Source organism: Stenella coeruleoalba (genome assembly GCF_951394435.1).
Source record: "Stenella coeruleoalba genome assembly, chromosome: 3".
Classification (NCBI taxonomy): Eukaryota; Metazoa; Chordata; class Mammalia; order Artiodactyla; family Delphinidae; genus Stenella; species Stenella coeruleoalba.
Window position 1 is genome coordinate 119,604,246 of NC_137148.1, and position 27,793 is coordinate 119,632,038.

Below are 27,793 nucleotides of genomic sequence, written 5' to 3' on the forward strand. Positions count from 1 at the left end.
AAATCAACTATATCCCAATTTAAAAAAATTCAGTTTTTAAATGAGAAAACTGAGGCTTAGAGAAACTGAATAACTTGCCCAGGTCATTTCTATAAAGGGTAAAGTTGAGATTTGGACTCATATTTAACTAGAAAGACTTTTTTCCTCCTCTTTAACCCTATGCCACCCATCCTTCTGGGAGCTTACAATCGTGCTGTATTCCAAGTTTATTAAATGAGAGCGTGGCTACATCAGCCCAACCCATGAAATAAATAGTTGGAGAGAAATATTGACATGCCACTGGTAGGAGTATCTGTAGCATCATCATCAGTAATACTAAGCCTATGTCATTGATAAAAGGTGATGGGATTTTGTTGTTGTTGTTTTCTTTTGGTTTTCCACATGAAAATTCAGTGCCATCTGTTATTAGCAGATGTGGAATAGAGAATGAGGGTCAAGATGTCTTTACCAATTAGATGTATGACTGGGGCAACTCCCTCTGTTTTGCCAGCTACCAAAAAAAGGGGGCTGAATCAGATTTCCTAAGGTCACCTCCACTATTGACCTTACAAAATTCAGTGTCGATGGCAGAGATAGGTAAGATCATAACGGTGGAAAATATTTTATTATTTTTTTTAATTTTATTTTTAATTTTTATTTTTTAAATAGATCTTTATTGGAGTATAATTGCTTCACAATACCCTGTTAATTTCTGTTGCACAACAAAGTGAATCAGCCATATGCATACACTAGACCCCATATCCCCTCCCTCATGAGCCTCCCTCCCACCCTCCCTATCCCACCCCTCTAGGTGGTCACAAAGCACCGAGCAGATCTCCCTGTGCTATGCTGCTGCTTCCCACCAGCCAACTATTTTACATTTGGTAGTGTATATATGTTGATGCTACTCTCACTTTGCCCCAGCTTTGCTCTCCCACACCATGTCATCATGTCCATTGTCTATGTCTACCTCTTTATTCCTGCGCTGCAACTAGGTTCATCAGTCAACTTTATTTTTAGATCCCATATATATGTGTTAGCATACGGTATTTGTTTCTTTTTGACTTACTTCACTCTGTATGACAAACTCTAGGTCCATCCACCTCACTACAAATAACTCAATTACATTTCTTTATATGGCTGAGTAATATTCCATTGTATATATGTGCCACATCTTCTTTTGTAATTTTGTTATAATAACTTTTTTTTAACATCTTTATTGGAGTATAATTGCTCTACAATGGTATTAGTTTCTGCTGTATAACAAAGTGAATCAGCTCTACATATATCCATATATCTCCTCCCTCTTACGTCTCCCTCCCACCCTCCCTATCCCACCCCTCTAGGTGGTCACAAAGCACCAAGCTGATCTCCCTGTGCTATGCGGCTGCTTCCCACTAGCTATCTATTTTACATTTGGTAGTGTATATATGTCCATGCCACTCTCTCACTTCGTCCCAGCTTACCCTTCCCCCTCCCTGTGTCCTCAAACCAATTCTCTACATCTGCGTCTTTATTGCTGTCCTGCCCCTAGGTTCTTCAGAACAACTTTATTTTTTTAGATTCCATATAAATGTGTTGGCATATTTTTGTTTTTATTTCTGTTATTCTAGGAGGTGGGTCCAAAAAGATCTTGCTGTAGTTTATGTCAAAGAGTGTTTTTCCCATGTTTTCCTCTAAAAGTTTTATAGTGTCTGGTCTTACATTTAAGTCTGTAATCCATTTGGAGTTTATTTTTGTGTATGGTGTTAGGTAGTGTTCTAATTTCATTCTTTTGCATGTAGCTGTCCAGTTTTCCCAGCACCACTTATTGAAGAGGCTGTCTTTTCTCCGCTGTATGATCTTGCCTCCTTTGTTGTAAATTAGGTGCCCATATATGTGTGGATTTATCTCTGGGCATTCTATCCTGTACCATTGATCTATATTTCTGTTTTTGTGCCAGTACCATACTGTCTTGATTACTGGAGCTTTGTGGTATAGTTTGAAGTCAGGGAGACTGATTCCTCCAACTCTGTTTTTCTTTCTCAAGATTGCTTTGGCTATTCGAGGTCTTTTATGTTTCCATACGAATTGAAAGATTATTTTGTTCTAATTCTGTGAAGAATGCCATTGGTAGTTTGATAGGGATTGCACTGAATCTGTAGATTGCTTTGGGTGGTATAGTCATTTTCATAATATTGATTCTTCCAATCCAAGAACATGGTATATTTCTCCATCTGTTTATGTCATTTTTGATTTCTTTCATCAGTGTTTTATAGTTTTCTGAGTACAAGTCTTTTGCCTCCTTAGGCAGGTTTATTCCTAGGTATTTTATTCTTTTTGTTGCAATGGTAAATGGGACTGTTTCCTTGATTTCTCTTTCTGATTTTTCATTGTTGCTCTATAGGAATGCCAGATATTTCTGTGCATTAATTTTGTATTCTGCAACCTTACCAAATTCATTGATTAGTTCTAGTAGTTTTCTGGTGGCATATTAAGGATTTTCTATGTATAGTATCATGTCATCGGCAAATAGTGACAGTCTTACTTCTTCTTTTCCAATTTGTATTCCTTTTATTTCTTTTTCTTCTCTGATTGCTGTGGCTAGGACTTCCAAAACTATGTTGAATAAGAGTGGTGAGAGTGGACATCCTTGTCTTGTTCCTGATCTTACAGGAAATGCTTTCAGTTTTTCACCATTGAGTATGATGCTTGCTGTGGGTTTGTCATATATGCCCTTTATTATGGTGAGGTAGCTTCCCTCTATGCCCATTTTCTGGAGAGTTTTTATCATAAAGCGGTGTTGAATTTTGTCAAAAGCTTTTTCTGCATCTATTGAGATTATCATATGGTTTTTATCCTTCACTTTGTTAATATGGTGTATCACATTGATTTGTGTATATTGAAGAATCCTTCCATTCCTGGGATAAACCCCACTTGATCATGGTGTATGATCCTTTTAATGTGCTGCTGGATTCTGTTTGCTAGTATTTTGTTGAGGATTTTTGCATCTATGTTCATCAGTGATATTGGCCTGTAGTTTTCTTTTTTTGTGACATCTTTGTCTGGTTTTGGTATCAGGGTGATGGTGGCTTCGTAGAATGAATTTGGGAGTGTTTCTCCCTCCACAAGTTTTTGGAAGAGTTTGAGAAGTATTGGTGTTAGCTCTTCTCTAAACGTTTGATAGAATTAGGCTGTGAAGCAATCCGGTCCTGGACTCTTGTTTGTTGGAAGATTTTTAATTACGGTTTCAATTACATTACTTGTGATAGGTCTGTTTATATTTTCTAATTCTTCCTGGTTCAGTCTTGGAAAATTGTATCTTTCCAAGAATTTGTCCATTTCTTCATGGTTGTCCATTTTACTCGCATATACTTGTTTGTAGTAGTCTCTTATAATCCTTTGTATTTCTGCAGTGTCAGTTGTGATTTCTCCTTTTTCATTTCTAATTTTATTGATTTGCATTCTCTCCCTTTTTATCTTGATTAGTCTGGCTAAGGGTTTATCCATTTTGTTTATCTTCTCAAAGAACCAGCTTTTAGTTTTATTGATCTTTGCTACTGTTTTCTTTATTTCTATTTCATTTATTTCTGCTCTGATCTTTATGATTTCTTTCCTTCTACTTACTTTGGGTTTTCATTGTTCTTCTTTCTCTAGTTGTTTTAAGTGTAGGGTTAGATTGTTTATTTGAGATTTTTCTTGTTTCTTGAGGTGAGAATGAATTGCTATAAACTTTCCTCTTAGAACTGCTTTTGCTGTGTCCCATAGGTTTTGGGTCTTCGTGTTTTCATTGTCATTTGTTTCTATGTATTTTTGATTTCTTCTTTGATTTCTTCAGTGAACTCTTGGTTATTTAGTAGTGCACCGTTTAGCCTCTGTGTATTTGAGTCTTTTACAGTTTTTTCCCTGTAATTGATTTCCAATCTCATGGTGTTGTGGTCAGAAAAGATGCTTTATACGATTTCAATTTTCTTAAATTTTCCAAGGCTTGATGTGACCCAAGATGTGATCTATCCTGGAGAATGTTCTGTGTGCACTTGAGAAGAAAGTGTATTTTGCCACTTTGGGGTGGAATGTTCTAAATATCAATTAGATCTATCTGGCCTATTGTGTCATTTAAAGGTTGTGTTTCCTTATTTATTTTCTGTTTGGATGATCTGTCCATTGGTGTAAGTGGGGTGTTAAAATCCCCTACTATTATTGTGTTACTGTCGATTTCTCCTTTCATGGTTGTTAGCATTTTCCATATGTATTGAGGTGCTCCTATGTTGGGTGCATAAACATTTATAATTGTTATATCTTTTTCTTAGATTGATCCTTTGATCATAACGTAGTATCCCTCCTTATCTTTTGTAACAGTCTTTATTTTAAAGTCTATTTTATCATATACGAGTATTGCTACTCCAGCTTTCTTTTGATTTCCATTTGCATGGAATATCTTTTTCCATCCCCTCACTTTCAGTCTGTATGTTGTCCCTAGGTCTGAAGTGATCTCTTGTAGACAGCATATATATGGGTCTTGTTTTTGTAACCATTCAGCCAGTCTGTGTTTTTTGGTTGGAGCATTTAATCCATTTACATTCAAGATTATTATCAACATGTATGTTCCTATTACCATTTTCTTAATTGTTTTGGGTTTATTTTTGTGGGTCTTTTTCTTCTCTTGTGCTTCCTGCTTAGAGGAGTTTCTTTAGCATTTGTTGTAAAGCTGGTTTGGTGGTGCTGAATTCTGTTAGCTTTTGCTTGTCTGAAAAGCTTTTCACTTCTCCATCGAATCTGAATGAGATCCTTGCTGGATAGAGTAATCTTGGTTGTAGGTTTTTCTCTTTCATCGCTTTAAGTATATCCTGCCACTCCCTTCCGGCCTGCAGAGTTTCCACTGAAATATCAGCTAGTAACCTTATGGGGATTCCTTTCTATGTTATTTTTTGTTTTTCCCTTGCTGATTTTAATATTTTTCTTTCAATTTAATTTTTGTTACTTTGATTAATATGTGTCTTGGTGTCTTTTTCCTAGGGTTTATCCTGGATGGGCGTCTCTGTGCTTCCTGGACTTGGGTGACTATTTCCTTTCCCATGTTAGGGAAGTTTTCCACTATAATCTCTTCAAATATTTTCTCAGACCCTTTCTTTTTTGCTTCCTCTTCTAGGACCCCTATAATTCGAATGTTGGTGCATTTAGTGTTGTCCCAGAGGTCTCTGAGATTGTCTTCAATTATTTTCATTCTTTTTCTTCCTTCTGTTCCTTGCCAGTTATTTCCCCCATTTTGTCTTCCAGCTCACTTATTTGTTCTTCTGTCTCAGTTATTCTGTTATCGATTTCTTCTAGTGTATTTTTCATTTCAGTTATTGTGTTGTTCATCTCTGTTTGTTTGTTCTTCAGTTCTTCTAGATGTTTGTTAAACATTTCTTGTATTTTCTCAATCCGTGCTTCCATTCTATTTCCAAGATTTTGAATCATCTTTACTATCATTTCTCTGAATTCTTTTTCAGGTGGGTTGCCTATTTCCTCTTCATTTATTTGGTCTTGTAGGTTTTTACCTGGCTCCTTCATCTGTGACATATTTTTTGGCCATCTCATTTTTTTTTGTTTTTTTATGAGTGGGATTGTGTTCCTGTTTTACTGGTTGTTTGGCCTGAGGCTTCCAACACTGGGGTTTGTAGGCTGTTGGGAATAGTTGGGTCTTGGTGCTGAGATGAGGCAGTCTGTGAGACCTCACTATGATGAATATTCCCTGGGGTCTGAGGTTCTCTGTTAGTCAAGTGGTTCGGACTCGGAGCTCCCACCACAGCAGTTTCCCCCCAACCCTGGGCTTTCAAATCAAGGTCTCACAAGCCATGTGGGGTGGCAAAAAAAAAAAGAGAACAATAACAAAGTAAAAAATAAAATTAGACTAAGAAACTAACAGATATGTTAGAAATAATGTAAAAATAAAAATATAAATGAATCAACAACTGGAAGGTACCTCAGTACCACAATAGTAAACAAGAGGACGAGGGAAAAGAAAAAAAAAAGTGTGGTGGGGGGAAGGCCTTGGCTGTGGAGGGCGGGGCCTAAGCAAGGGTGAGGTTTGGGTGGTGGGCGGGTCCAATGCTTCTCTAACTTGGAAAGTTCTCTAACTTGGAAATGGTGCTGGGGGCTGTGGGGGATGGGGCTTAGGCTCAAGGAACAGAAGGGGCCCAGGCCTGCCCCCCAGCCTGGTCTCAGAGGGCAGGGGACCTCACCTGGGCACTAGCAGGCTTCCTGGGCTCAAGAGAACAGGGCAAACGCCATCCTCTCCTCTTCTGCTCCTCCAGTCTGGGGTCTGAGAGGGCCCCTCCCACCTGCCTCCCCTGATCTACCTAGCTTCCCTCCTATGCCCCCAAGGACCCATGTGGCCTGGAGGGCAGGGGATCGGCCTGGGAGCTCAGCAGGCTCCCCTGGCCCAAGTGGGTGGGGCAGTTGCCCTCCGTTCCTCTCCCGCTCCTCCTGGATGGCCCCTCCAGCCTGTCACTCCTGATCTCCCCGGCCTCCTTCCTATGCCTCCAGGACCCACGCGGCCTAGGTGGGGCTTCAGATAGGGAAGGAAGCAGCTTGGGAGCTCAGCAGCCTCCCCTGCCCGAGTGGGCCAGGCGATCACCCTCTGCTCCTCTCCTGCTCTTCCCAGAGAGTCCCTCCCTCCTGCCTCTCCTGATCTCCCTGGCCTCAGGGGCGCTGATCTTCTGGAAAATATTTTAGAATACATAGAAGTATCCTCTAGCAAAGCTGAAAACCTTGCTGTCTGAAACAAAATAGAGCCTGACTGCTAATACGGATGCAAACTTATCATAATATTTCAACACAGAGTGTAGAATCATTCTTTAATCAGATAAAACTGTAAGGTTAACTGGAGAGAGAACAGCAATTTCACATGTTAATTTGCAGTGATTTGAGTTCTCATCGGTCAAAAAGCTAAAGTGTTTACTCTGGGTTTTAAAAATATAGTATGAGTGTGAGTGAAGCTGTTTGACCCCTCCTGAGGGCGCACGGGACAGTCACACATGGCTGAAATGCTGAGAGTTTGTGAAGATGGAGACAATAGATGTTCTCTACACAGGAACTGAAGGAGAACTAATTCACTTAATTAAGGAGGTGGAGCATTTTGAGGCAGTTACTAAGGATGAAGTCATATGCACCAATGCACACAAAATACTTTGCCTTACACTTTTTTTTTGGTGGAAACATCTGGCAAAAATATGTTGAGAAAAGAGAACTTTTGTGCAGCGGGATCTTGCTGTGAAGAGATGAAAACTTGGGCTAATTACAGGATGTCTGTAAAAAGAAAGGGCTAGCTTTATATTTCAGACCCATTTTTCTCCCTGTAGGGTAAACATCTAATGTAAAAGCAGTGGTATGCTGTGGGAAATAAATACGGGGTGAGAAACAATGAATTGCATCTAATATATAATACTGTACCATAAAGGTTATTAAAATAGCATTCAGTTTATACTTGCTTTTATAAGTGTGCCAAGAGAAAACCAGACGAGTCTGAAACCTGTATGACAAAGACCACAAAACAGCACAATTTCTTATATGTAGAATGTTGCAGACCTCTTAATTAAAAATGACCCAGCTAATGTCCTATTTAGAAGGAAATAATGCACAGTTTGGAATTTTGCTCCACATTTATTTTAAAACTATGATGACCCCAAACTCTTTTGAAATCTCCTCTTTCAATGTCCTTTAGCTCCTTTTGCCTTTCCCTATAATCCTACCTTCATTCTGTTCCTTATCCAGAGTCCTGTGACGCTTCAGCCTAAAGACCAAAATTTTAGAAAAAGAAAAATAAAAAAAAGTTGGGTGGTCCTAATCTCTCTTGGGGCATCCCATGTGACTCCGTCAAGACTCTAATCGTAGGCATCCAGGAGATGAAGACCAACCCCAGTCATTTAACAAGCCCTGTAGACATTAACCATTCTAAAAGCACTAAGATTTAATCTAGCAGAGGGATGCTTAATTCTATTGGCTTCTTCCCACAGGAACAAGATACTTAAAATCACCTGGAGAGGAATTTTCTGACAGTCTTCTCAAGACGACTGAATGAAAAGTATTTTTTTTTCCTTCCCCATCTCTATAATTTGGGTGAATGTTAAAAAAGATCTTTATAAAGAGGTAGGCCAGTCATTATCGTCCTAGTTGTGCAACATTGCCTACACTGTCAGGTACGTGGCTCAGCCTTGTGGGCTCAGGGACTCAGGGAATATGGTTCCTATAACCCAGTCTTCTGGAGATCATACTGTATCTTACCCATTGCCCTCGCAACTGCCTGCCACCCTCTGTCCATTACAAGCACCCCACTATCGAAAATCAGTTCTCTTCAGACTGATCTGAGCCAGAAATCTCAAAACCATTCGGAGACTGTGCCACCTTTACTGTTCAGTAGTAGCATTCTCCTCTCCTGCGAACCACACTTCTTACCACGCACTATTGTCTCTAAAACTGAGACTATAGTGTCTGCCATTTACTAGCATTTTTATAATGCTGGGTTTTTTTAGGTTGAGAATGATTTCTCTATAACTATGTGTCTACCATAAGTGGGAAAATTAAAGAGACCAAAAAGATTGTGTGGCTTTTCTGACATCTGCCTGTTCCCTGTGAGTTTTTGATTTGCAGTCTTTGCAATAGGACTCTTGTCTTCATGAGGGCCATGACTGCACCTGTTTTTGCTCATCTTTGTTCCTTCTTCCAGACCCTAGAACTGTTTTTGGTACACAGCAGATGCTTAGAAATTTAACCTGTCAAGTAGAGGATTGAATGCATCTACTCTGGCCATGCCTTGTGCTAGGTGCTTTGAATATAGATATGAATAAGACACAGTTCTTGCCATCAAAGCCTGACAAAGGACTAATCTTTCCAACATGACTTCCTGCGCTGTTGGACTTAAGCAAAGCAATTTAAGTGGACATTCCCGTTAAAGCTCTGGTTTAGGGATCCTAAGGGAAACTCTGCTCCCAAATGTCTCTCCCATGAGCCAGACAGCAGATAATATTTTCTGCACTTATTAACAATGGTAACAGCCATGGCAAACATGACTTGTGGGTGCCTCTCCTATGTTGGACACTTGTACAATATGCCTCGCATATATTCTATAATTCTCACAGTCTCCCCTTTATAATAGATGTTACGATCATTTTATTGATGAGGAAAGAGAGGCTAAGAGATGTTATGTGTCCTAGTCGGTATACCAGCTACGCAACTGGTAAAATGAGGTAGCTGCTTTCAGCCCTGGCTGCTCAGATTTCAAAGACCAGACCCATAACCACGCTCTGTTCTACCTGCCACTGATAAAGTAATTTTCTCAGGAAAGGGCATTACATTGACAGGTATTACTTGGTCTGACTCTGTCACTTGTGCAAAACAAAATTGGGTACCTTTTGATTTCATTCTTCCAACCATTCTTTGATATGGGAACCAAGTATTGTACCAGGACTTTGTATAGTTGAGGGGCTTGGGAGTCCCCAGAGTCACATGGGGAACAAGTAGCAGACTGCTGGTCTGACTAGATGCCTGTACAGTATTCTCTCCACTGTATAGGGAGGGAAGCCTCCAGGCATTTCAGAAAGACATTTTCTGTCCCATGTTTTCACCAAGGGATGGGACTCTATGAAGCATTTCGGCATCCAGTCCAAAGTGGTTTAAGGAGACCAAATTGGTGATTGGGAAAATATATGACCAAAAAGGCCAATATGACCAAAAAGGCCAAAGATGGGTCTTGCCTCATCTAGGTCTGCCTTTCTTGAAGGATGAAGAAACAGTCTCTGCCTGCTAGCCTCTCCCACCCTCTAAACCAACGGTTCTCGACAGTGGTGATTTTGCTCCCTGGAACACGTGGCAATGCCGGGAAACATTTTTGATTGTTATAACTCTAGCTGGGTGTATGCCACTGGAATCGGGTAGGAGAGGCTAAACATCCTACAATGTACAGAACAGCCTCCAAAACAAAGAATTGTCAGGTCCAAAAACCCTGCTTCAAAGTAATGTTCTACCTATCCCATAAAAAGCCTTATTCTTTCAAAAAGTATAGAAAACCCAGACAGTTCAACGGCCTGGATATCTAAGTTAATCATATAAAATACGATGCCTAGGACCACTGAAGAGAAGGGAGATGTTTTCCTTATTTATTTGAACATGATGTTCTTAAAAAATATTTCTCTCACTCCCAAATAGGAAAGACATGTATAGTATCCTAAATGTTAAAAGAATCCAGTACTTTGAAAACAAATTATTATACAGCAACTAATAAGATATCGATTGGGGTCCTTTTTCTATTTAAATAACTTAGAACAAAACAGAATGTTGCAGCTATTTTTTTTTAATACAGTCAGTGACGTAAACATCAAACAGATGCACATGGAAAATTAAAACAATTTCCTGTAAATGAAAAGAAAAGTGAAATGAGGTTAATATAAACCTTTAATTCACTGACTCCTTTCTGAGGCTTTGAGAAGCATTAATTTTAGTAATAATTCTGCTTATGTGGCACGTAGTCTGTGTTTCGTTCCCTCTGCTATTTGTTTTGGGGACATATGTAGGTAACCAAGTATTCATCCTTAAGCATCCTGCGGCAGGAACTGGGACCCCAGAGGTGCCGTTGCTAGGGGCCCAGGGCTTCAAACCCAGAGGCTGGGTGGTATGTCTCCAGGGACAGCAACAGCAACCTGTTTTCTTCTTTTTTTTTTAAATTGAAGTATACTTTATAATCTTATATTACCTTCAGAGGTACAACACAGTAATTCAATACTTTAATAGATCATACTCCCTTTAAAGTTATTACAAAATAATGGCTACATTCCCTGTGCCTTGCAATGTAGTATTCTTCTTGCTTATCTATTTTATACATAGTAGTTTGTATCTTTTAATCCCATACGCCTCTCCACTGGTAATCACTAGTTTGTCAACATGGCTGATCGTCAGGGAGATGCAAATCAAAACCACGAGATATCACCTCACACCTGTCAGAATGGCTATCATCAAAAAGACCGCAAGTAGCAAGTGACGGGTGGGATGTGGAGAAAAGGGAACCCTCGTACCCTGTTGGCGGGAAAGTAAATCGCTGCAACAACCTGTCTTCCGAAGCCAGGCTCCTCATTTCAATCTTCTCAAGGCTGTGTCCTCTGCAGAGTAAATGCTTCTTCTCATTAAATATTTCAAAAAACTATTTATTTTTTGATGCAAACCAGGCACTGTGCGAACACTGAGTATGTACAGCAAGAAAATGACGGACGTGACCCCTGCCCCGAGGGAGCTGATAGCCCAGTCAGGGAGAGAGAGAGGCAACTGATAATCTCGTAAATGACTAATCACAAATGTGATTAATGTAATGGGCTAAATAACATAGGATTTGATGAGGGCATATACAGGGGACCCTGATCAAGTCTCCATATCTGGGGGCAGGAGTGGGGTAAGGGGGTGACGATAGGGTTGACTAGGGAGCTTTCTTCAGGGAGGTGACGATTAACCTGGAATCCGTCAGATTAATGAGCTGTGTGTGGAAAACGTGTGCCAAGCACAACGCGCCCCCTCACAGTTTGTGCTTGCTGACACTTCTGGCTCGAATGTAAATTCACCTTGCACACAGGTCTTCCTGCCTTTTTAGCTGCTGCTACTTCTGCTTATAGCCTTACTGTCAAATACTTCCGCCTTCATTTCATAAGAGGAGCTGGTGAGGTTGGTTCATCTTTTCACCCTTGGCTTGTAGGACTTCTGAGTTATTTCTATTTCTGCAACTGGAGTCAAATTTCTTCTTGGGCAGAAGCCAGGGTCTTCATATAACCTTGCTTTGCATCCTCTGGAAATCTTCCTGGCCACACGACAATCCCTCTTTCGTACGGGCAAAGAGGGAGTTTTGGACTGCGTGGCAATGCGACACTTGGGCTAATCCAATGTCATGTGTAATTTCCCTTGTGACAATGAGAGGTGGAAAGGAGAGCATGAGATACTCTTCTACATCTTTATATCTTTCTCTGAATAAACCATTTTGGGCACAAAAGAGAGAGAGGCATGTCCTCCCCCTACATCTCCACTGAGCTTGCCTATAGATGGACCTCTCTATCTGTGCTTCTGAAAATAGGGTATGATCTTGGTTGGATTTCTCAAACTATCTAAGTAAGATGCCTCATAGTTAGAACCTGAGAAAAAGTGTGGATAATATCTTATTATTACTTAATATCATCTTGAGTAGAAAATAAAGTCTTTATTGAAAAACGCTTTTGGGTGATTCCCATGCTTGAGAGTTCACAATCTTTCACCCAATCACTTAATTTAGGGTTGACAAGGAGAAGGGGATCTCTTACGTCAGGTCACGAATTACCCTAAAACACACAAGGATGCCATCTGTTACTTCTTTTGTATTCACGACAATGCATAGTAGGGGCTGAACAAAAGGTGATGCCTAAGAAGACTGCCCCATAAATATTCAGTTCAATGAACAAAAGAGGGAAAGCATGAAGTCTTAGCCCTGACTAACTCTTTGGAATCTCATTGACATCCTTTCTCAGAACATCTTCTCATTCTTCTGTTGTAGCACTTACATTACACAATCATCAGTATTATTACTATTGTCATCATTATTGCCAACACCCATTCTGAGTTGCCTACTAAGGGCTGTTACTAAGGGTGACCTCGGCATGATTGCAGAAGCTTGACTGTCTCGGTCATTCACCTTTCCGTCCGTCCGTCCATCCGTCCATCCATCCATCCATCCATCCATCCATCCATCCATCCATTCATCCATCTAATCACCCAGCCCTTAGGGACCATCTTGGTCCCTAAGTTATTTAAAGTCTGATAACACCATTTTGACCACAGACAACTACTTCTTAGTGGTTTGAGTCCTTAAGATACATACAATGGGAGAGTGAGGTAGAGTGGGGGACATGAGAGAGAGAGAGTGTGTGTGTGTGTGTGTGTGTGTGTGTGTGTGTGTGTGTGTGTGAATATGAGTACTCATAGTAGCAAGGACGTACAGATTCCCTTATCAGCTACTTTTGAATGAGACCAATAAATATGTAAAACTATTTTAGAGATTTACATGGCTTTCTCTGGGAAAACCCCAAGGTCTTGAACAAAGACCTTATATGAGAAGCCACAAATAATGAAAGCCACCCGTTTAAAGAAAGTATGCACAAAGAGGAGAAACTAACTCAAGGGAAACATTGAGAAACAGGGAAGCATTGAGAAACAAGGAAGAACCTTAGTGAAGAGGAAGTGGGGTGGGAAGGGGGTAAGCAAAACCCATTATGCTTAAAAAAATTAATGACACTATTTTACTTCTCTGCCAAAAACAGTCTCATGCATTGAGGCAGAAAGTGGGACTCCAGGAGGAGAAAGGACCCTGACTCTGGCCCTAAAGAATTCCTTGCAGTTTCTCTAGACTCTGCACCCCACCCTGCCACTCAACACCACTAAGCCTGTTTTCTTAATCTCTGTGAAGCTGTCCTTGATTTTCCAAGTCAGTATAAGGCATAACCTCATTTCTGCAACCATAACTCCCACCCTGTTCATCTTCCTCCTAAGAATTAATTGTTTTATTACACTTTATTTACTTGTCTGGACCCCCTCACCTGGCTGTGGACTTGTGGGCAGGAATTCTGCCCAGGTTGTCTTTTGATTTCTAGAGCTTAGCACAACCTGTTGATACTTAATAAACATTTGAGAAAGGGAGGAGAATTAAAGGAGAAGTTAGATGACTCTATTATAGTTACTAGATAAAAAGACACATTCAGTGAGACTTTAGACATTCGTTCCTTCACTCACTTGTTCAACCAACCAACAAATACCAGTATTTACTAAACGCCAATCACTGGGATAACACATGATTCTAGTCCTTGAGGGTTTACTCTCTATTAGGGGATTCACACTTATCAACAGGCAAGTAAAATGCAATGTGATACTAAGAGGCAGGTAGTAGTAATGGTTGCACACATTGTGAATATGATTAATGCCACGGAATTGTATACTAAGTGATGGTTAAAATGGCAAATTTTATATTAAAAATATATATATTTGTGTATAACTGAGTCACTTTGCTGTACAGCAGAAATTAGAACATTGTAAATCAACTATACTTCAATAAAAAATAAATACAATTTTTTTAAAATGGCAAAGTTTACTGGTGATTACATGGGTGTATACAATTGTCAAAAACTCACCCAACTGAGCATTTAAGATCTGTGCTTTTAATTGTGTGTTACGTATTTCTCAGTTAAAAAGTAAGGTAAATTTTTAAAAAGGAGGTTAGGAGAGGCGTGTTTATATGAGGAACAGGAGGCACCAAATCCCTAAGTGATGGGGGTCAGAGAAGGCTTCTTTAAGGACAGACACCTAAGTACGTGCAACATCAAAGAGATGTTTACACATCTGAAGGAAGGGAAAAGAGACTCAGAGATGGGAAGTGACATGTTCAAGGTCACACCTGGCTGATGGCAGAGCTGGAAAGAAAACCCAGTGTTTTGATTCCTAACCCAGGGCTCATTCCCTAAACCTGTTGTTCTGGTTATTATCTAAGGTCTTTCAGCCCCAAGCTCACTGCCCCATGTTCTGCTCTGTGATACTGCATTTCCCAGACAGCTGAGTTTCCAAGTGAGGTTCTGCCGGTGGGAAGCAGGGATGGAAATTTGGAAGGCAGGAGACAGGCAGGGAGAGGGCGCAGCGTGAAGCTCTAGTCCATTGTTTCTCGGTGTTCCAAGTACCAGGGACAAACAGCCATTCGAGGTCTGAGCACCAGCCCTGCAGTTTTCCCACAGAGGTTCAAGTACTAGTCACCTAATGATCCCACTGGGAGGCCCCAGTGCCAAGCCCCTAACCCCAGAGGTATGAGTTCAGGTCTGAACAATGAAATTAAAACCAAACTCATGATCTTTCCTCACCAACCAAGTCTTCTTTTGGTGCTTCCAAGCTTGGGGAAAGACAGGTTATCCAAAGAGTTACTCTTGACACCTGCCTCTCCCTCACATCCTCTGTCCAAAACCAACACCAAGTCCTGGCCATTCTACTTCCTAGAAGCCTCTTAGATATGTTCACTTCTTCTCCCTACTCTCACCCTAGGCTAGGCTACCATCATCTCTTGCCTGGACCTCCATAATCAACTCCTAACTGATCTGGCCTTCACTCTGCCCCTCCTTGTTGACTTTCCATTCTCCCTTGACTTAATGCAGTTTTCAGCAACTGAATTAGGAGACTTGAAGCCTAGTCACAGCTCTGTTGGTATCCAGTACAGTCTTGGGCAAGTCAGTTAATTTCCCTTATTTCTAGTTTCCCCAAATATAAAATATCAGGATCTATACACACACCAATGTTTTTATGAAAAAGGAAGGTTTTACAGAGGAAGTAGCACTGGACCTGGACATTGAAGGATGAGAGGCTTTTGACCTGTGTTTCAAGTGAAAACTATGGCCCAAAGAATGGGTAACGTGTCCTTGTGTGTTTGGAATAGCACAAAGATAGAAAATAGCTGACAACTGTATTACAAAGTTGATTTCCTGGGATATGTGATGAGAAGGCCTAGAACAGGGCTCCTTCCCGTCTTCCTCATCTTATTAAGTGGCACCACCGTCTAGGAACTGCCCAATCCAAACCCTCAATCCAAAGTCATCATCTATGATTCCTCTATTTTTTCCCCACCAAACCACATTCAATCCATCAGTAAATCTTGTTGACACTGTGGCCAAACCCAGTCAAACTCCTTCCCACCTCCCACTTCTCTCCTCCGCTACCACTCAAGTCCCTGCCACCACTGCAATTGCCTCTTTTTTTTTTTTTTTTTTTTTGCGGTACGCGGGCCTCTCACTGTTGTGGCCTCTCCCGTTGCGGAGCACAGGCTCCGGACGCGCAGGCTCAGCGGCCACGGCTCACGGGCCCAGCTGCTCCGCGGCACGTGGGATCCTCCCGGACCGGGGAACGAACCCGTGTCCCCTGCATCGGCAGGCGGACTCCCAACCACTGCGCCACCAGGGAAGCCCGCAATTGCCTCTTAAGTGCGTTCTCTTCTTCCACATTCATCCACTTAAAATATGTACATAAAGCAGCCAGACTACTCTTAAAGGTCAATCAGATGATTTTTCTTACTGCGTAAAACTCTCCTTTGGCATCCTCCTTCACTTGGAACAAAATTAAAATTCTTTAGCATGACCTGAAATGCTCATAGGGATTTGCTCCTACTGTGTTCTGCTGCCCAGATTCCCTTCCAGGACAAAGGACTTCTCCTCCCAGCTGTTGGCAGTGCTGCCATCTGACAGTCCTCAACTATCAGCACTAGCTGGCAGAGAGCAGCCCAGGCCTACTGACTATTCAACATTGGGACAGGAAGGCCGTCCCCCTTGTCCCAACACTGAAGGGCATCCCAGTTCAGAGCTCCCTGCAGAGTCAGCTGAAGTCTTGTGACTGCACCATAGCCCAACTTCTCCGTCCACGTAATCTTACTCTTTCCTCTTCTCCTCCTAGTTGGTGATCCCAAGAGCCAGGGAACCCAACTGACAACAGCCCCTGTGTAGCCTGTATGCCATTTCCCTTCTCCAAGCCAATCACCTCACCCTTCTTTGCTTCCTATACGGCACCATGCTCCTTCTGGCCTTGGGGCCATTTCTCTTCTGGTTTTCCCCCTCTGTCTGGAAGTCTCTGTCTGCCTTTTGCCTGATTAGTTCCTACTCCATCAATACTCAGTTCCAAAGAGACTTCCTCAGGGAATTCATCCCTGATCTGTCAGACTAGGGCAGGGGTTCCTGTTACAAACTCTGACAACACCCTATAACTTTTCCTGGCACTTAGCTCTTATGACGTGTTTAAGATCAACCTTTCATGCTAGAATATAAGCTTCAGGCAGGTAGTGGCTTTGCCTGCTTTCTTCCATCATGTCTGCTTAGCACTGAGCAGGCTGCCTTACATTTAATAGATGCTTAATACATTCATTTGTTGGATGAGTGAATGCGTGAACGATTTAATTCCCTTGTTTTGGCCCACGGTGATAGGCAGAAAAAGGCAATGATAAGGGTCTCTGAGTCACTGTGGCTGACAACTGCTTGTTTTCCTGCTCATGAGAAAACAAAGCAAAACAAAGAAATGCAACAAAAGCAACAAAAGCGGCAACTTAGAAAAAGTGTCTGGACCACAGCCAGAGTGAGAAACATGAGTTCCCAGTTAGAGCTGCCATCAATGTTTCAGCCAACGGGATAATCAAAGTAAAATGTCCCCAGGCAAGATTAGCAAGATTCCTTCTCTGTGTCTAATGTGGAGTTAAGTGGGTCCCCAAACATGCAAAATGTGTCCATTAAATTGGACTCAGCTCAAGTCAAGGAGCATCTGTCTTTTCTTTTAGTACTCCTGAGGTTTCCATTTTTACAGTGAAATCTTCCATCTTTTTGGATGGTTATCTTTTGTACAATGAAACAGCCAAATCAAAAAAATATATATGAAGGCCTTAATAACTATGACTCAAAATCTAGAAGCCATAAAATAAAAGAATAAATTAAAGTATGTAAAAATTAAAACCACTTGGCCTAGCATTCGAAACCACAAGAGCGGAGAATAAATTCAAAGGACACACCGAGAAATTGCAATTCGTACTGAAAAGTATTCATCTCTCCGATATATAAGGAATGACTTGAAACTGAAAAGAAAAAGGCCAACAATTGTAAAGAAAAATGGGCAAGGGATAGGTATAGACAATTCACAAAGAAGACAAAACAAATGGTATATAAACATATAACGAGAGTCTCAGGTTCCTATGAGAGAAACTACATTGAGACACCATTTTCTACTTATGATTTTGGTAGAAATCCCAGTGTTTGATCACTCATTTATTGGCGAGGCTTTTGGGAAACAAGCAGCGTCAGTCATCGTTTGTGGATATATAAATTGGTAAGCTCCTAGGGAGGACAATTTGACAGTATCAATTAATAATGCATAGATTCTTTACCCCAGAAATTTCACTTTTAAGAATTTATACTACAGCTGTACTGGTACATGTGTGAAAGGTCTGTATAAAAAGTTTTTCCCTATAGCATTTTTGTAACAGCAAAAGATTAGAAATAACCTATAGCACATGAATCAATAGGACATTTTATGATTGATTTCTATGAGTGATTTGCAAAGAGGTTCAAAATACATTGTCATTTGAAACAAAACAAAATGCACAAGTGTTATGGTAGCTACCTTTTATGTAACTAAGGGGGAAAAATAAGAATACGTATCATATTTTCACAGAGAAATATGTGGAATAACAGGAGTTTTCTTTTTTTTTGGTGGTGTTGGGGGCATGCGAACCAGAGAGAAGAGAGATTGGAAAGAGACTCTTCATTGAATATTTTTTATTATTTAAAATTCTTGAACAATGTGAGATTCATCACTGAATATTCCACCTTAAAATTTTGTATCACCTATTCACAAATTAAATAATAACACGGAGAAGCAACTGTGGAATACCACCTGGGTACCTCCCGTACTCCCAGGGTGTGAAGATAGCAGAGAGAGTCCTGGTCTCAAGGAGCTTGCAGTCTACTGTGGGGATCACATTTAAACACAGGGAAAAGGAGGAGAGTGCTAGAGGGCTCTATCAAAATGTGAGGTGAAGAAACAAAGTACTGAGCGAGAGAAGGATCAAGAACAAAGTGGTGAGGGCTAGAGTTTAAGAGGGTGAGTTCATAGGAAAGATACAAGGACTAACTAGGTCTTCAAGACTGAGCCTACTTGGGAAGGCAGGAGATCAGGTCAGGAATTGTGCTAAGCCGGTTTCAGGGGCTACATTCTTTAATCTTCCCAACAAACATAATGAGATTGGTATTATCATCATCTCCATTTTTAGATGAGGAATGTAAGTTATGGAAGGGTAAGTAACTTGCTCAAGGTCACTTAGCTAGTAAGCGGTCAAGCCAGGATTCATAGGTACATCTTCCTTCAGTAGCACCCTGTCTCCCCTTTAATAGAAAAGAGATCATTGTTTCTACTGAGGTAAATTTTACACATGGTGAAATGCAAAGATTCCAAATGTTTGTTCAATTTGGTGAGCTTTGACAAACATATAGACTTTTGTAACCAATACTCCAATCAGGACACAGAATGCTTTCATTACCTCATTATTATTTCATTACCTTATTATTACCTTCGAAAGCTCTCTCGTGCCTCCTTCCAATCAATCCTAATCTACTGCAGAAAACCATTGCTCTGATTTCTATCACAATAGTTTTGTCTATGTTGTTGGACATATCAGTACTGTGTTCGTTTTTATTGCTGAGTACTATTCCATTATATGGACATACCACAGTTTGTTTATCCATTCTCTTGCTGATGGACATTTGCTGACAGGTTCTGGATGTTAAATAAAGTCGGTATGGATATTCTTGTATAGGGTTTGTGTAGACATATGCTTTTATTTCTCTTCAATAAACACCTCAGAGTAGAATTGCTGGGTTATAGAATAAGAGTATCTTTAACCTTATAAGGAATTGCCAAACAGATTTACAAAGTGGCTATCCCATTTTGCAATCCCACCAAAAACATTCGAGAATGCCAGCTGCTCTACATGCTTACCGAAATTTGGTATTGCTTTTTTGATTTTAGCTACTCTAGTGGATATGAAATTGTATCTCATGGTTTTAATTAAAGGTATTCAGCACTTTCATGTGTTACTGGCCCCTCATACATCTTCTTTGTGAGGTATCCAAGTTTTTTTGCCCATCTTTACTTTTTTTTTAAATTAATTTGCAATAGTTCTTTATATATCTGGATACAAACCCTTTGTGCATAATCTATACATTATAAATATTTTATCCCTATCTTTTAATGAGAAGTTTTAAATTTTTATGAAGTCTAATTTATCATTTATGATTAGTGCTTTTTGTATCATCTAAGAAATCTTCATTTATCCCAAGCTCACGAAGATACTATCCTAAGTTTTTAGTTTTTTTTTTTTTGCAGTACGCGGGCCTCTCACTGTTGTGGCCTCTCTCGTTGCAGAGCACAGGCTCCGGACGCGCAGGCTCAGCGGCCATGGCTCACGGGCCTAGCCGCTCTGCGGCATGCGGGATCTTCCCAGACCGGGGCACGAACCCATGTCCCCTGCATCGGCAGGCGGACTCTTAACCACTGCGCGACCAGGGAAGCCCTATCCTAAGTTTTTTTGTTTTTTTTTGTTTTTTCCTAGAAGTCTTCATGTTTAGGTCTAAAGTTCAAGCTTTTATGTTTAGCTCTAGGATCCATTTAGAATTAATTTCTGTATATGGTATAAAGTCCTTCCTTCCTTCCTTCCTTTCTTCCTTCCTTCCTCCCTCCCTCCCTCCCTCTCTTCCTTCTTTCCTGCATACTTATCTAATTTTTCCAGGACAAATCATTGAAAAGATTTTATTTTCTCCAGTAAATTGCCATGGGTTCTTTGTTGAAAATCAATCGAAAAATACGTGTAGGTCTACTTCTGGACTCTGTATTCAGATTCGTTGATTTATTTGTTATACCAATGCCACACTGTCATGCTTCCTGTAGTTTCATAGAAAGTCTTAAAATAAGGTAGTGTGAGGCCCTCCAAATTTACTTTTCTGGGTCAAACTTGTTTTGGCTGTTTCAGGTTCTTTTCATTTCCATATACATTGTAGAATGATCATATCACTTTCCTCAAAAAGCCAACTTGACTTTTATTGGGATTGCTTTGAATGTCTTTCAAGGAAAGACAAGTTATTTTTCAAGGAATTTGTCCAATTAATCTAAGTTGTCAAGTTTTATTGGTATAAAGCTGTTTATACTATTTTCTTATTACCCTTTAATGTCTGTAGGACATGTAACGACACACCTTCTTTCATTGCTGACATTTGTAATCTGTATTCTCATCCTTTCTTCATTAATCAGTCTCACTACGGGTTTATCAATTTTATTAATATTTTCAAAAAATAGCCTTTTTGTTTTGTTAAATTTTTCTATTGTTTGTCTTTCATTTCATCTCATTGAATTTTGCTGTTATATTTATTATTTCTTTCTTTCTATTTACTTTGGTATTGATTTGCTCTTTTCTTTCTAATTTCTTAAGGTGTAAACATAAATCACTGATTTTTGCCCTTTTTCTTCTTTTCTAAATAAGCATTTAAATTTACAAATTTCCTTCTAAATGCTGGTTAACCAATATCCCGCACATTTTGATATGCTGTATTGTCTTTAGCATTCATTTTGAAATATTTTCTAATTTCTTCTTTGGTCCATGTGTCATTTAAAAATGCATTGTTTAGTTCTAAAATATTTGGAGACTTTTAAGATATTTTATTGGTATTAAGTTCTAACTTAATGTCGTTGTGGTCAGAGAATATGCTTTTATCTTAATCTTTTAAAAGTTATTGAGACTTATTTTATATTTGAGGATATGGGGTATTCTGGTGAGTATTCCACATGCACTTGGAAATAATGTATATTCTGCAGTGATTTCATATGGTCTATAAATATCATTTAGGTCAGGGTGATTAATAGCATTTGGATATTCTATATACAACACTTGCTCTATCAGTTACTGTCTACTTGTCTACTTGTTTTACCAATTACTGAAAGAGGGAGGTTAAGATCTCCAACTATAATTGTAACTTTATCTTAATTCTGCCTTTAGTTCTGTCAGCTTTTGCTTCATGTATTTTGAACCTCTGTTTCTAAGTTAATACACATTTATAATTGCTATGTCTTCCTGATGAAATGACCCTTCTGTCATTATGAAATGTTTGTCCTTTTCTCTGATGTTACTCCTAAGTCATCTTTGTTTGATATTATGTAGCCACATTAGCTTTCCTCACAGTTTGCATGATATATTTTTCCATCTTTTTGCTTTTAACCTTACTTGATATTTAAAGTGTGTATCTTACAGACAACAAATAGGTCTTGCTTTTGTTTCTCGTTTAAAAGTCTCTGCCTCTTTATTCCTGCCTTACCCCTAGGTTCTTCATGACATTTTTTTTTTTTCTTAAATTCCATATATATGTGTTAGCATACGGTATTTGTCTTTTTCTTTCTGACTTACTTCACTGTGTATGACAGAATAAAGACGCAGACTCCTAGAGAACAGACTTGAGGTTATGGGGAGGGAGAAGGGTGAGCTGTGACGGGGCGAGAGAGAGTCATGGACATATACACACTAACAAACGTAGTAAGGTAGATAGCTAGTGGGAAGCAGCCGCATGGCACAGGGATATTGGCTCGGTGCTTTGTGACAGCCTGGAGGGGTGGGATAGGGAGGGTGGGAGGGAGGGAGACGCAAGAGGGAAGAGATATGGGAACATATGTATATGTATAACTGATTCACTTTGTTATAAAGCAGAAACTAACACACCATTGTAAAGTAATTATACCCCAATAAAGATGTTAAAAAAAAAAAGTGCAAATGGGAAATACAATTGTTAATGTAAAAAATTAAAATTTTATTGGACTAAAAAAAAAAGTCTCTGCCTCTTAATTGGTGGCTTAAGCTATTTATTCTTAATGTAATTATTGATAATGTTGGGTTTAAGACTACTGCCTTATTATTTGTCTTCTATCTGTCCATTCCTCTTCATTCCTCTATTTGTTCTTTCCTATTTCTTGTTAGGCTAATCAGGTATTTTTAAATATACCATTTAATTCCTTTCTTGGCTTTTTAGTTTTTTCTCTAAGTATTTGAATAGGCATTATCTCCTAATGGCAGTCTATTTAGAATTAATATTGTACCACTTCCTACAAAATACTTAGAAAAGTATTTTATTACCTCTATGTCCTCTGTGCTATTCTTGTTTTGCATCTTCCATCTGTCACACAGTAGGAACATGATAAATATGTATTGAATGAATTGATGACAGGTCAGAGTAAAATATACAAGAGAAGAGAAATGGCTCATTATAATTTTGACCACAGTTAGTCTTGCTGTGTTTCCTAAGTCCAAGGTTAGTGGTATTCGTATGACTTCACCGCGATCATCATTTTCAATTAACTGCTTACTGAATATCTAGGGGGTGCAGTGGTGACAGAACAGAAAGAGGAGGAAACAGAGTCAGGACTTTTGTTTTGCAAGTTAAAGAAACCCATGTCAAACTGGGTAAGCTAAAAACAAAGGAGAAGGACAGGTATTGATCAGCTTTCATAAATGAGAAGTTTAGGAATGCTTTCTCCAAAGGCTCAAACAATGTCATTAAGCCTCTCTGTGTCTTTCTCTCTTTTCTCTCTCCCCTCTGTCTCTGCTTCTCTTTGTTTGTTGGCTGGAGGTAGACTCTCTCTACGTGGCAGAAAAATATTTTCTGGAAACCCCAGGCATGTATTTTTTCAGCTTGTCAGAGTTACAGATTTTTTTTTTTTTTTTTTGCGGTACCCGGGGCTCTCACTGTTGTGGCCTCTCCCGTTGCGGAGCACAGGCTCCGGACGCGCAGGCTCAGCGGCCATGGCTCACAGGCCCAGCCGCTCCACGGCATGAGGGATCTTCCTGGACTGGGGCACGAACCCGTGTCCCCTGCATCAGCAGGCGGACTCTCAACCACTGCGCCACCAGGGAAACCCCAGAGTTACAGATTTTGATTGGCTCTGCTTAAGTCACATGGCCTATTCTGACCCCATCACTGTTCACCAAGGAACTTGGTATTGTGATTGACCACCACTGAGTCATGGGCTCTCGTGCTCATTGGCCAGGGAATGACTGATACTCCCAACAGGGTCTTGTGGAATGAGGAATGAGTTCTTCTAAGGAATCTGAAGAAAGCAAATGGGAAAGTCTGTTGGGCAAACAAAAACTGGCCACTGCAGGGTACTATAATTTCCTTTAAAGTCCTGTGTCCACTAGCTTCTCTACGACTTTAGCCAAATTACTTCCCTTCTCTAGCTCCATTTTCTCATCTGCACAATGATCTCTGATATTTATTCTATCTCTACTTTGGAAGCAATATAAATGTCTCTCAAAAGTGGAAGGAATAAATTATAAAATGCTCCTATAATGAAATACAACACAGTAATGAAAATGAATTAACTAAAATTACATATTCCAACACAGATAAATCTTAAAAACATAATGTTGACCAAAAATGTAATTTGAAAAAGGCTATGGACCACACTATACCACTTAAATAAAATTTTAGAACACAAGATAAAAATATAAAAGCATGATTAATACAAAATTTGGGACCGTAGCCACTGCTATGAAGGGAGGGATGGGAATGGGAGGTGGGAAGAGTACAGAGGGGGCTTCAACTCAGTAACACCTGGAATGTTTTGCTTCTTAAAAAAGATATGAAAAAATATGGCATAATATTATGATTTGATAAAGTTGAGTGGCTGGGGCATGAGTATTTGTTACTTTCTATGCTAAACTTTTCTGTATGCTCAAAATATTTCAAAATGCCAATGCCAATAGTTATCAATACAATACTATTTATCATGTTCTAGGCATTCATGTAATGACTTTACATAAATCATCTCATTTAATCAAAGTATTAGCTATCTATTGGACGGCACACAGCATGACTGGGAAACTCTAAGTGACTGTGCAGGCAGGTAGTGGGAGGCAGGTCTAGAACTACGGGATGTAGTGTAGTGATGGAGGCCAAGAATACCAGCCCAAGGCCTAAGGAAGTCTAGAAAGATAACAAGGCAGAGAGAGGCACCTCAGAGCTAGGCTTTAGGAAGGACAAGGGCAAACTGGGAGATTAGAGGGAGGAGCCTAAAGTATGGAACCAGCCATGAGGCTATCCAGCGAAGGGGGGGTAATGGAGGTGGTGGCCGACAGTTGGACAGGTGGAGATGGACCAAGAGTGTCCAAGAACTGAACTAAGCGTTTTACAGTTGCTATCTTGTTTAATCCTCACCAAAGCCCCACAGGGTAAGTACTATAACACCCGTTTTGTTGATGAGGAAACTGAGTCCCTACTCTCTGAGACCTGGTTCCTGATGGCGAATCCCTCTGCTCTAGAAGGAAAAAAAAAACTATGACATCTACCTTCTGTCAGCCCTTCCCAACTTACAGTTTCTGAGAACTTCCCTGCAGTGACCTAAAAAAAAAAATCTTCCTTGCTACTAAATATAGACCAGTGAAATTACTCATTATTAGATTGTTCTTGCCTTAAAAAAAAATCTACAGATAGTTTTCTGGAATGGTGGAATAGAGAAGAAAATAGCCTCATTTCTTTAAAAAGTAAATGGGACTGTTAGAAGTGGCTCATGCACTGGAGTTTCACAAGGAGAGTTCACCCAGGTAAAACTGTGTGCGGCAGGAAGTTTGCTTTGGTAGTGCTGTGCCTCTCTGTCCAGGAACTTTTAGGAAGAGAGGTGGCGCTTCCTAGAAGTTTTTCCCAGCAGTGTCTATTACCAGCTTTAATGAAGACCCACTGCAGGCTAAGCCCTGTGTGTGGATGGGTGGTACAGGACCCCGCCCTCAAGCTGCTGATGAAAGCTTAGCCACAGAGAACAGCAGGGCACAGGGCACAGAGAACCTTCACAACTACGCTCATAAAATTAAGTTTGTCAGTTTGCCTGTCATCACATCCCGGGAAACAGCTGGATAGACTTTCATGATACCTGGAGGGTACGTTTGGGAGAGTCTGACATAAAACGTAGGCTCTATGGAGTAGACAAGAATTAACTCTGGATGCCAAGGAGGGCATTTCAAATAGATGGGCAATTATCCTCCAGGGCACCTGAAACTGGATAGAACAAGTCTGTGAGACCAACAATTGGGAGAAGTATGGCGTGGCATAATAATACTATTAAGAAGAACTAATGTTTGTTGAGTGCTTACTTTGTGTTAAGATGAAGCAGAGTACCAAAACAATGGCTTTATATATGAGCCTGAAGAGGAAAGTCACTGACAGCAGATGCTCGCAACTGTCAACACTTATTAGCAATGGTCTAGTTGCTCTCACCAGGGCAAATATATACGGTGCTTCAGGATGAGTAGCAGCAGGAATTTATTTATTTTACTACATTTATTAATTCTCCTGAGCAATGTCAAGGAGGCCCATTACTTCTTCTACCACCACCATTAATAATAGCTACCATTTGCCATGGGCTTGCTACGTGCCAGGAAATGAACTACATGCTTTTACACTGGTTATCTTGTTTATTCCTCACAACAACCTATGAGGCAGGTACTATAATGATGCCCATATTATAGAGAAGGAAACTGAGGCTGAGTAATGACCCACTAACATGTGCTAGGCCGCCACGATTAGGATAAACCTTCTCAAACCCCAATCAGACCCATGGAACAACAAAATATCTCTGCGTGATTTATGTATTTATAAGAATTTTAACCAATGTATAAAAATTCACATACACTTATTCAATAATGAATCACTTCTATTGAAATATTAAAATGATATCAAATGAACACTGTCCTTGGAAAGTCTGGGCTGGAGGGTTCCTGGTTTGGGGTACAGAGGGGGAAATCATGCCCATCAGAGGGATGCCAATGCCACTTGGTTCCTCCCTGTACCACCTCTGCCCTGTTTTGAGCATCTCTGCCCAGACTTCTGTGTTTTCCATGACTCCAGCCTCCTTCCTTTGCCAGTCCTGAAATTCAGATCCAATCGCACTCCTCTTCTGCTAAGAAACCTTTAATGATCCATTATTTTCAGAATCAAATCCAAACTCTTTAACGTATCTTCTGGGGCTCTTCACGGTCTTCTCGCAGCCTGCCTAATCAGTCTCTATGCGGCCTCACACCAAGGATACTTTTAAATATTTAAAAGTAATTTAATAATTTAAATTAAAAAATTTTTAAATAAAAGTAATTTTATTGAAATAAAATCATACTTAAATCCCTTTCATATCTGTGGTGTGCAGTAGAGTTTAGAAAGTACACTCACATACATTAAGCCATTTGATATTCATAACAACAATACCAGGCAGGCAGGCAGGTGAGCATCCCTATTTTTTAAAATAAACTTTTCATTTTATAATAGATTTAGATTTACAGAAAAGTTTAAAGACAGTGCAGAAACTTCCTAATACCTCACAACCAGTTTCCACTATTATTTATATTTTGCATTAATGTGGTACATTTGACACATTTATGAACCAGTATTGATCCATTACTATTAGCTGAAGTCCATACTTTCTCCAGATTTCCTTACTTTTTCCTCACTGTCCTTCTTGTGGTCCAGGATCCCATCCAGGAAACTACATTACGTTTAGTTCTTATGTCTTAGGCTTCTCTTGGCTGTGACAGTTTTTCTGACTTTCCTTGTTTTTTATGACCTTTACAGTTTGAGGAGTACTGATCAGGTGTTTTGTAGAACGTCCCTCAGTTGGGATTTTTCTAATTTTTTTCTCATGATTATTCTGAGGTGATGCATTTTTAGGAGGAAGACCCCAGAGAAGAAGCACTTTTCTCATCCCATCGTACTAAGGGTGCATACGTTCAAGATGTGGTACATATATACAATGGAATATTACCCAGCTTTAAAAAGGAATGAAATTTTGCCATTTGCAGCAACATGGATGGACCTAGAGATTGTCATACCAAGTGATGTAAGTCTAACAGACAAATATTCCATGATATCACTTATATGTGCAATCTAAAACACTAATGCAGATGAATCTATTTACAAAACAGAAACAGACTCATAGACACATTAGAAAACAAACTTGTGGTTATGATAGGGGAAAGGGAGAGATGAGGGATAGATTAGGAGTATGGGATTAACAGATACACACCACTATATATAAAATAGATAAGCAACAAGGATCTACTGTATAGCACAGGGAACTGTATTCAATATCTTGTAATAACCTATAATGGAAAATAATCTGAAAAAAAATATAAAACTGAATCACTTTGCTGTACACCTGAAATGAACACGATATTGTAAAGCGACTATACTTTACTAAACAAAAAGATGACTTATCA

The 27,793-nt window shown here is 39.8% G+C and overlaps 1 protein-coding gene across 10 annotated transcripts in view; it reads right to left on the bottom strand.

Annotated features, from left to right (window-relative positions):
- Window positions 1–27,793, bottom strand: part of NR3C1 (nuclear receptor subfamily 3 group C member 1) — an 807,313-nt gene that overhangs the window by 179,807 nt on the left and 599,713 nt on the right. The gene's annotated exons all lie outside the window — the stretch shown is intronic.